The sequence below is a fragment of the Erpetoichthys calabaricus genome, chromosome 7 (genome assembly GCF_900747795.2).
Source record: "Erpetoichthys calabaricus chromosome 7, fErpCal1.3, whole genome shotgun sequence".
NCBI lineage: Eukaryota > Metazoa > Chordata > Cladistia > Polypteriformes > Polypteridae > Erpetoichthys > Erpetoichthys calabaricus.
The window spans coordinates 122,811,472-122,821,829 of record NC_041400.2 but is presented as its reverse complement, the minus strand read 5'-3'; the positions used below and the strand labels follow the sequence as shown (position 1 = coordinate 122,821,829).

The 10,358-nt window shown below is 35.8% G+C and overlaps 1 protein-coding gene across 1 annotated transcript in view; it reads left to right on the top strand.

Annotated features, from left to right (window-relative positions):
* The first annotated feature begins 6,206 nt into the window (after window positions 1-6,206).
* The window catches only part of pdzph1 (PDZ and pleckstrin homology domains 1), a 69,313-nt gene continuing 65,161 nt past the window's right edge, over window positions 6,207-10,358 (top strand). Inside the window, exon 1 of the mRNA XM_051929471.1 lies at window positions 6,207-6,335. The gene's annotated coding sequence lies outside the window, so the exon portion shown is untranslated. The remainder of the gene's footprint in view (window positions 6,336-10,358) is intronic.

Below are 10,358 nucleotides of genomic sequence, written 5' to 3'. Positions count from 1 at the left end.
TCTCTTATAGTTGTGTCTCAGTTGTGTTGCATATTGTTGTATAGATAAGGGCTGTGTGTGTGTGTGTCTGGGAGGGTACACTGCAGCAAGGGGCTTTGTAAATAAAAATTTTAAACTTGAGTGTGTCTCACTATGTATATTATGTTTATCACTTTATCTTTAAATGGTTGGATTTGACTAGTATGTGGGTCAAAGTAGGGGAAGAGGCTGTGGGACCAAAATGTAATCGAGTGTTTGACTTCTCGAGTCAAACATGTAATCAGTGGTGGGATTTGGGTGCTTGTTACAGATGTAAGCATTGATATCTCATACTATGTCATATTCAACCTAAAGACCAGCTGGAAAAAATAGTGTTAAAATTTGTCAATAAAGCACATTTAACCGTTTTGATGAAAATCCTATTTTGAATGTAAGATATTTTAATGTTTGGTTTTTTTTCTGTTATATAAAGGGAAAATACAACAGTTTATCCTGTCCTGTGTAATTAATAATTTAGGCAAAGGTGAGGCACTACATGTATGATTAAACTGCCCTAAAATATTTTAAAGTCTATTTTGTAAACAAAATTACAGCAACTAACCCTTACTCTAGAGTTGTATTAGATAGTATTTCCATCCGTACACCTATTTCCTTAGCCTTTGTAGTATAATGAATTGTAAGTTTGAAGATGGGGATGTGCAGTACATGATTGTGGTTTGTGGTGGATTTTCCTGCCTTTTACTTGATGCTGCCAGAATAGACTCCAGTACTTCCAGTAATCATTTACATTGGAATTCTGCTGTGATAACTGTCTGGTTTTGCATTGTTTTCTGTATCTTTGTTGAATACTTTGCTTTGGCTTAGATAGAAGTATGTTTAATTTGTGATGACTACCTACTACAAAAATCAGGAAGACAATACTGCCATCCCTAACTGTTGACATCCTCATTTATTACACAGTAGGCATTGAGCTTTCTCTTTTTGCATAACAGAAATATAAAAACTGATTGGCACTCTGTAGCCTTACAGGCACATTCTTGTTATCTGTTTTTCATTACTTTATTTCATATACTACATACTGTGTTGTTGAGACACATTTCTGTTTAGTAGTTGCTGTCCCTACAGTAGTAAAAGAAAGCAGCCACAAGTCATAATGATCCAAGCTGAGCATACAAGTACCTGAACAAAGCAGTCCAACCCAGTACAGCCCCATCACGGAAAATAGCTGGAGCAAACCCAACAGATCAGGCGTGTAGCTGTTAGTCTCAGCCTGGGAAGATTTTTCATATGGGTCTTTTTGTTCTCCTTCTCTGAAGTACTTCACAGCTGTCTGATTCCAGTGGCCCTTTTTTAACATCATCTAGTGCCACTGTCACACATTATTTAGCTGGGATGATGGTTTGTTTCCCAGTTCTACCACTGGTTTTTGTGTTGGTTTCCTCTCAGCCTTTGAAAACATACATGTTGAGTAAATTGATTAGATGTGTTAGTGCAATACACTGCAGTATACAGCATTGGCTCTTGTTTGTGACCAATACTACCCGGATAGGCTGGTGTGAATGGATGTACAGTATACAGTACCGTATATTAACTATGGCACCTCCATTATTTGACAGGTTTGACATTGGTAAGTTAAATTTGCAGTATGAGCATTATTTTTGTGAATACAAAATATTACTTTCTGCTCTTGGATTTTTGCTACCCACCTACCTTTTGTTTAGGGGCTACTGCAATGAAAGATGAAAATTCCTGAATGGATTTACAGTCTGGTTGTCAATTTGACAAAATGCATATAGAAGTGATTGGTCAATGGAAGGGTTAGGTTAGGTTATTGTAAAGTAAATCTAACTAGGGAAAGAGCACACCATGGAGGAGACCATCTTTTTTCAGGGATATCAACAATTTAGCAATATTATTAAAAAAATGGAACTTATAAGTAAAGTTTATATATAAAAATATATATATTAGGTTACTTTGCAGTAACTGAAGTTGCTGTGCTGTAAAGTAATCCCAGTGAAGCCTTCTCAATTTTGTAAGTGGCTTAGCCCTCTGCTGCCTGCCCTGTTATTCTCCTTACTTTACTATGTCACGTGAGTCAAGAGCTTGCAGTGACAGATTGTGTCCAGTCATTACTTTTTTTAGAGTGTTCTCATTCAAGAAGGTGTTAAAGTGTTTTTATGGAATGTAATGAGGTATTGCTCTGCCATGTTTTAAAGTCTGATTGCTATGCTTCAGTGTAAAATGTTTATTTTAGCAGCATCATTGAATGAAAAATATGAGAAAGTAAATATTCATTTATGATTAAATGAGCCCCATGAATGCAATCAGTAATTGATTTTAATAGCTTAACATGAATTTGGAGAGATGGCTTAAACTTCATCACTATTGGCTCACGGCCCCAGGGACATGGGTTCAAGTTTGGTCATTATCTCAGTGTCTACAAGGTTGTTTTTAAAGTCTCAAAGATTTACTTGTAATGGCAATTGGCAGTCAAAGATGCCCGTCTGAGAGTGAGGGTATGTGCATGAGAGTGTCTTGTGGCTGTCCAGATGAGCTTGATGTTACTTGTAAGTTTCCAGCTACTTATCCATACTTGTAATGGAAAAGGGTTGCCTGTGGCGATTGTGCTTTGAGCAAAAACAGCATATAAATTGAAGTTTAACTAGGTGGTTGATTGAGTGTATCTGCCTTAAATAAGAAATTAGAATGTCCCACCTGTATCAACAGTGAAGTAAACTAGATCTGCAAATTTGACTGTGACCCATGCAAGTTGAGAAAAGCCTGACCAATAGATTATATTCATGCTATAGCTTTAAAATAAATAGAGGAATTTGTATTATCTTGAGGATAGCATAGTGCACTATGGTTAATGCATTTGCCTATACATTTAGGGATATTCTGACACGGTCAGTGTATGTGTAGAGTGTGCACATTGTTTGCGCATGTTAATCTCCATGAGCTCTGGTTGTGTTGTCACGTCCGAAATAGATGTACACTAACTAGCAACTCTAAATTAGCTCCATGTGGGTGTATGCATGAGTGATTCCTGCCAAGAACTGATGCTCAATCCATGGCTGGCTCTTTCTTTGCAATCTTCTTCTAGTAACCTTAAACTGGATTAAGTGCATTCAATGAAGAATGAATAGATAATGGCATCAAAACAATTTTAAGCAGAGCAGGTCATTTATCCCAATAGATTGCCAATCCTAGCTGTTAAATTTTCCAAAATAACATCAGGTTGAGATGTGAAGGTCCCTAAAGTCCCGCTCCTCACCGCATTACTTGGTAATTTGTTCCATGCGTCTAGCAAGTTTTTCTTAATGTAGAGAAGCACAGTGTTTGTGAAAAATGTTCATTTAAGAAGTTTCCATCTCTGTTCCCATGTTGTTATTGAACAACTTAATTTGAAGTAATAACCAGGATCCACTGTAGTAATTTGTTTAATAATTTAAAAAACTTCAATTAATGTCATCTCTTAATCTCCATTTGTTTAAACTTTAAAGGTTCAGTTCCTGCTTTCTTCATAGCTCAAACCTCTCAGTCCTGGAATCATCCTTGTCACTCTTGTCTAGACACCATGTTATTTTAAGCTTAAGCATATTCAGCCCACCCTGATATTTTGAGGTGGCATTATATAAAGCTCAATACACCATTTTACTGAACAATGAAAATATGTTTTCAAAGTATACGACTTAAGAATACGTTTAGATTTTTGTGATTTCAACCACATACTCATAGCGGCTTTGGACTGTGCATGTGTGTACTGTTTAAACCACAAGACTGGCAAAGAAAATTGTAATCCGCATCCATGCTGACTCAGCATGTTTTATATATGCTTTTCACTTATTTTATGTTTATATTTCATATCATTTATTTTGTTTTAATCACAAACTAATTATAGTCTAGCCAGGTCTATAAAATGAATGAATGAATTGAATATTGATTTATAGGTGAAATGCTGTTTATTTTTCAAACTTTTAAAGACAAAATAAATGCAGAAATCACAAACTGTAATAATTTCTTATAATGTAACTTTCATTTTTATAATTTGTGATTATATAAAGTTGATGCACAATAATCTGTTTTTTCAACTCAACCCAAAGACGCTTATATTAGTTTTATTGTTGTCTCCTCCTGCCCAGTGTTGAGCGTGAGAGGACCTGGTGACAGAATGTTGCTGAGATGGGCACTGGCTCTTGTTGACAGTAACCCTGAGGGTTAGAATATAAACAAATGTAATTGTCTTTATCAGAACTGTATAGATTACAACCTTTGTAGGTAAAATACATTATGACCCCAAAAATAATTATGCTTGTAAATTTCTGTTTATAGAATGTATTCTGATTTTTTTAGACGCACTATCGTTACTGGATGGTACATCATGCAGTGGGTTTGGATCTTACAGGCATTCAATTTCTGTATACAGTTAACATATTCTTCTTGTGTCAAAGTGGATTTTTCATCTGAAAGACATTTTTAGGTTAATTTGTGTGTGAGTGGACTCAGAGGTTTCTGTCGGACTTATGTCCAGTGCTGCTGGAATAGGCTGTGGCCCATTACCACTCTGAGTTGGATAAAGGGAGTTCTAGACTGCCATGTTATATGTTGCCCTTCAAGTGTGGTAGCCTTTGTAAATTATCATTATATACTGTAGTTTGCAATTTTACAGTAAGGGATTTACATGCAGGTTAAATAAGTTTCACACAAATGGGTCAAAGATGACAATCAAACTAACAACCTTTTGGATTTAAAGCCCAGTGCAATGCCCACTACACTATATTGCTTGCCTGCTTAAATAAGTGTCACTTTACCTGCCTGTTCAATAATGTGTGATTACTGATGAATGTGAAAGTTTTTGTAAAGTAGATAGATAGCGTTACACACAAGTGCATGGTAGGCAGCTAAAGGACATGAAAGATGATAATCCCATGCTAGACCAGGGAGTGTCAGTGTGCACTAACCCTTTCTGTCTCCTGCAGACCACCCAAGGGAAATCCAGCCTGGTCTTGTTAACATCACTTCCAGTTCTGGGGGCCCAATGACATCACTTCTGGTTCTGAGCCTGATGATGTCACTTCCTCCGCTCAACTATAAAAATGCCATCTTGTTATCAATAAATCAGTTCTGTCTGTAAAGACATATTGAGGATTTTTTTTGCTTTTTCTTTTTCCAAATCTCCGAGTATATGGGGCAGCTACACCAAACCTGTTTCTGTGATCATCTCTTTTATGCACAATAGATAGATAAGAATCGTCTAATAAAAACAGATTAATCTATAATTTACTCTCAATTTGCCTTTAATAATGATCTTCATGATTGTAAAACTTCAATAGCAGAGTTCCAAACATCAAAAGGCAAGGATTCCTTTTTTTGTTAATAATTCCTTTTATTTAGAAGCAAAACATAGTAAAACACAAATCAATTTAAAAAAGAGAATAGCATAGTAGTTATGTAAAATCAGTATTTAACGCTGACCCAACAAGATCGTTAATAGAGCGCCCTGTCTAAAGTTTTCTCTTTGTATACAGTAAAACATCTAGTTAAATAAAATGGCTGAGAACAGCAGAGAGTACATCATAGGCCTATCTTAGTTCACATATATTTAACATTTCTTTCTGCTACTGACAGCACAACCAGAGCAGACCTGATTTTTAAACTAGCTGGTCCTTAATCATGAAATTGGTTTTGTGGTCTTGCAATGGAGATCTGACTTGTACAAAAAGCTACATCTCAGGAGTCAAGGTATCTAGTATCAAATGTAGAAGACAATTCTGACTAATAGAATGAAAACAGTTTTAAACCTGAAATTTGAGACTGAAGTATTTAATCTATCTTGATTAGAATTTGTTGAAGATGATATAAAATTGAAGCAAACTGGTCAGATAAAGCAAATATAAACATATATTTTGCGCACAATCCCAAATGAATCAAATTATTTTTTTGTATCTCAATGTGACAAAGTTGTCATGTTGTAACGTTTTCTGCTGTGCCCCACGTCTTTGACTGAATTCATGTCTAATTATTCTGAGCATTTTTCTGAGACTGCACCTCCCTCAGTTATGTGGTTTAAAAATTCTTTTTTTGCATTGAAATGTTTAGCTCTAAATAGATGTCTGAATAAAAATCTAAAATTTCTTTTTAGCAACAGGTAGTACAGCAGTAGTGCTAGGCAGGATTACATCTAATAATCAGCTTCGGAGATTTAGATCAAAAATAGCAACATTAAGAAGTGGAGCAGACAAAGTCAGCTAAACAGTGCTGTGTCTTCACTGTAACAGATAGTCACATAAGCCTTATTGTCAAGTGTGCTAGTCCTCTGCTGGTTAATGGAACAGGAGCCTCAGGTATTGCTAAAGGTAAATGGTGTTTCTTTCTACTTTCATCTTTCTTTTAATATGATTTTAAGTTCATTTTACTGATACATCATTATTATTAAATGGAACATTGTCACTGTAGGTTTTGGCATTTTATAATATGTATGCATTATCCTATATGCTTAAAACAGAATATATTCAATGACATTACAATATTATTACATGAAGTCAATTGCATGAATTGATTTACCAAGGGCACATATTTTTGACTGAGACAAACATGAAAAGAAATGATGTACAGTGTAGTAGATGTGCGATATTTTACTGTTCTGTTTTAAGGTTAGGTGATGTTAATAAATAATCCCTGAATATGATTTATATTATAAAAAATGCTTTATGTAAATTGTGTGTATTTATTTATTTGTTTTTTTCTTTGTTTGTTTATGATTTTCTGACCTGTAATCTAGCTATTGTTCATTACAGTGTGATAGTTTATCCTGATGCATAGGCTCCAAGCCATTTTTGGTATTCGCATCATCTAATTCCATATACTGTAGATAAGTCATCATCCATTTATACTGTGACGTCTTGAAGCTAAACGTTTAGGGATTTAGCATAGGATAACAACTGGAGGTTAGCTGGCTGCATCAGACATCTTTTAGTAGAGGTGTCATGGTTGGTTAATTACTGTAGAGAGGAGAGAAGGGTAGGAAAGGGAGCTGGCAGAAGAAAGTGTGGTAGAAGGAGAAAAGTGGGAATAAAGAAGATGTAATGGGGAGTGAGGATAATATAGAAGTAGTGAGAGTAGGGGATGGAAGGAAATAACTTTTATGCTAGTAAATGTATGGCTTGCATCCCCAAACAGCAGTGTTTGAGTGCTCAACTAAAAGAGCATCTGTTAATTACTATGTTCCAGTTGCAAAGTTCTGTGTTACTTCTTTATTTGTCAATACATTAACTAAATAAATCTTATATATATGTAATTTACACCATTAATATATGACCATATTCCACGCATATGTTTAAAAGTTTTTCTTCACAAAAAGAACCACAGACATACTGAATAAATTCCCAAGTGATGTGGTGGAGTGCAGGACTGTAGGGACCTTCATATCTCAAACTGATGCTATTTTGGACAATCTAGGTGAAAAGGGTGGGCAAGCTTGTTGGGCTGCTTCAGATGCACAAAACCATGCATAAGCCAACTTCCACACACTTCTGCTCCATAAATCCCAGTCAGCATGAAATGTAACACACGTGCACGCACCTGCCGCTCCACCCTGACTCCTCCCAGAATTACAACCCTTTGAATATACAAATCAATATAAATATCCCCTTAGGTTCAGCATTTGATGAAAAGACAATGGCAACAGCACGTGGAAAAAAGAAGAGTTTCAGTGAATGTGAAGTGGAGGCAAAGAAAAATGTACTATTTGTTGGCTTAAGTACTGGTATAAACAACAAAAGGAAGTTTATCGAGTGATACAGAGTGGCGGAGAACATCTGAGCCCACCGTCTGCTTGTCATATGGAAGTGTATTAGGGTACAGAGAAAAGAAAAAATAGGGACACAGTGAAGAAAAAGAGGTTGAAATGTTAACTTTAATCTCGAAATTTCCACTTTAATCTTGTAGTTTATTTAGTCATTAAAGTGGAATATTGTAAACTTTATCTTGAAATTGATTTTTAATTTTCTACAGTTTCTCAAATCCCATCGTGACTAAAGTAGCATGTTAAATGCTTCATATTTTATGTGTTCTATGTTTGTGAATCACTACATGCTTCTTAAATGGGCTTTCTCTTTCATATAGACAGGAACGCACAGGCACTCTTTTCCACGCAGAATATATTACATTCATGATATTACAGCTCTCTGAAAATTTTAGAATACTAAGGTATATACTTGATATCATTTTCATGATGAAATGCATTAAAGCACATATTAAACATGGGACAACGGTGGCACACTGGTAGCGATGAGCTGGCGCCCCATCCAGGGATTGTCTCTGCATCCTTGCAAGATACTTGCTAAGATGTGCACGACCCTCGATTAAATAATTTATTGCAGCAGCACTGTCTCTGTCAAACATACCAACCTCAGTTCCTGTCCTTCCTTTTTCTTTCTCCACGTAACCAATCGCCACAATATAAGCTCTGTAATAAATGTCAAACCAACTATAAGCATAGAAAGCCAATTCTCCATAACTTTTAAAGAATATTGAAAAATCTTCGTAATACATGTTTAATTATTCCATCAATCTAGCCATCATATACTTTAATGCGTTTCATCTCAAAAATGATTTCAAGTATACACATCCTGGTATTTTAACAGCACAGAGCTCAACAAGGATTGCTCTTAGAAATCTAAATCGACTTAGAAGCCAGGGATTATCATCTGTAAATACAGGCTCTCTTCTATTGAATTGAATTAAATTCCTTTATTGTCATCGTATGGTATAATGAGATTCAATATGCAAATCCTCAATAAGCTTATTTTCCTATTAAATAGTAAAATAGTAATAGTAATAATACAATAAAAACAATGAAAAATATACAGTATTAAAGCATAAGTACAATATACATGTACATATTGTGGAGATAATACAAATGGTTCATGAAGTGGCTCAGGTTGTGCAATATTACAGCTGCAGTGCAAGTTTACAGTGAGGTAATAGAAATTATACGTGCAAACAGTACTACCAGGAGCACTTGATGGACTGATTGAGTGTGTCAGTAGTTCTTGGGATGAAGCTGTTTCTGAGCCTCGAGGTCCGTACAGGAAAGGCTAAGCGTGTGTTATAAATGCCCTCCAGGGCCTGAAGCTGTATCCTGATGATCCTGTATGGTTTCAACACAACCCACCATAGAGCTTTCTGATCAGCTGCTGTCGTGCTGTGATTCCACATTCAAATACAATGGGTTAAAATACTCTTGAGTGGTGCATTGAGAGTAGCAACGTTAAAGCATCTGTGGTATTTGGAATAGCTTGGGCATTCCCCCCATTATATTGTTACAGGTTGATTACAATCAGGTACCTTAAATTTAAACAATATGCGGTCAATTTTAGTGTATTTGATAAAGCTGCGTCATAAATGTGAATCCACAAAAGAAAGGGAAACCACACAGGAACAGTAGCACTGCTTTGATGCCTGGTGCCTCCAGTTTGCCAAACCGAGCAGAAACGTGTGTATGCAAGGGAGGGTGTGCTGCCGTGAAAATGTGTGTGGTTTTTTCTACATCACAATGTGAACGTGGAAACGGGTGTATGCAACATTTTTGTGCATACACACCGTTTATACATGAGGCCCCTGGTGTTTCTAAAAATAAAAGTTTCATGGAAGTTGTACCTCTAGCTTTTGTAATTAAATAATCTTTTTAAATTAAGGTTAAATAGAAATCTTTATTCATTTATTCATCATGTTCATCTGTTTAGTAACCATTTTGATATTGACTAAGCCTTCTAATGGCTTTTTGAGACTTTGTCCTCCAGCCAAGATGGGTTTCATTATTGCATTCTGTTCACTGTTATTTTCTCTCTGTATCCAGGTTTGTGAATATCGTTTTTTAATTTAGTTTTGTTAACAGTTAAAAATTTAAAATTGAAGAGTTATGTTAACCACTGATAGTTTTTCCTTTGTTACAACACATTTTGAAATGTTTCAGAAGTGCACAGTATAAGCTTTTCTGTGCCAAGCTTACATCCAGTAGGACCTAAAGATCACCAAGTATGAAAAATAGCATTTAAACAAACAATGAAATACATTCTGTTTCTTCATTGGTAGATGGTGTTTTATACTGTTGTTCAGGAAAATTATGGTTTCTTAGGAAAATGTGACAAACCAGAAGCCCCCATTAGTTTTGTTCCTGTCTAGCACTTGATGCTGCCTTGACAGGCTTCAAATCCCAAAGTGAAGCTGTAAAGCAGTAGTGCTAACCATTACCCACTTGACCTGTCCAGATGTACCACAGGTTTACATTTAAAGGCCTTACCATTTGAATACAGCAGGTCCACCTTTCTGTGTCCACAAATGGAACATGCCATTAGATCCAAAGTTGCGTGGTTGAA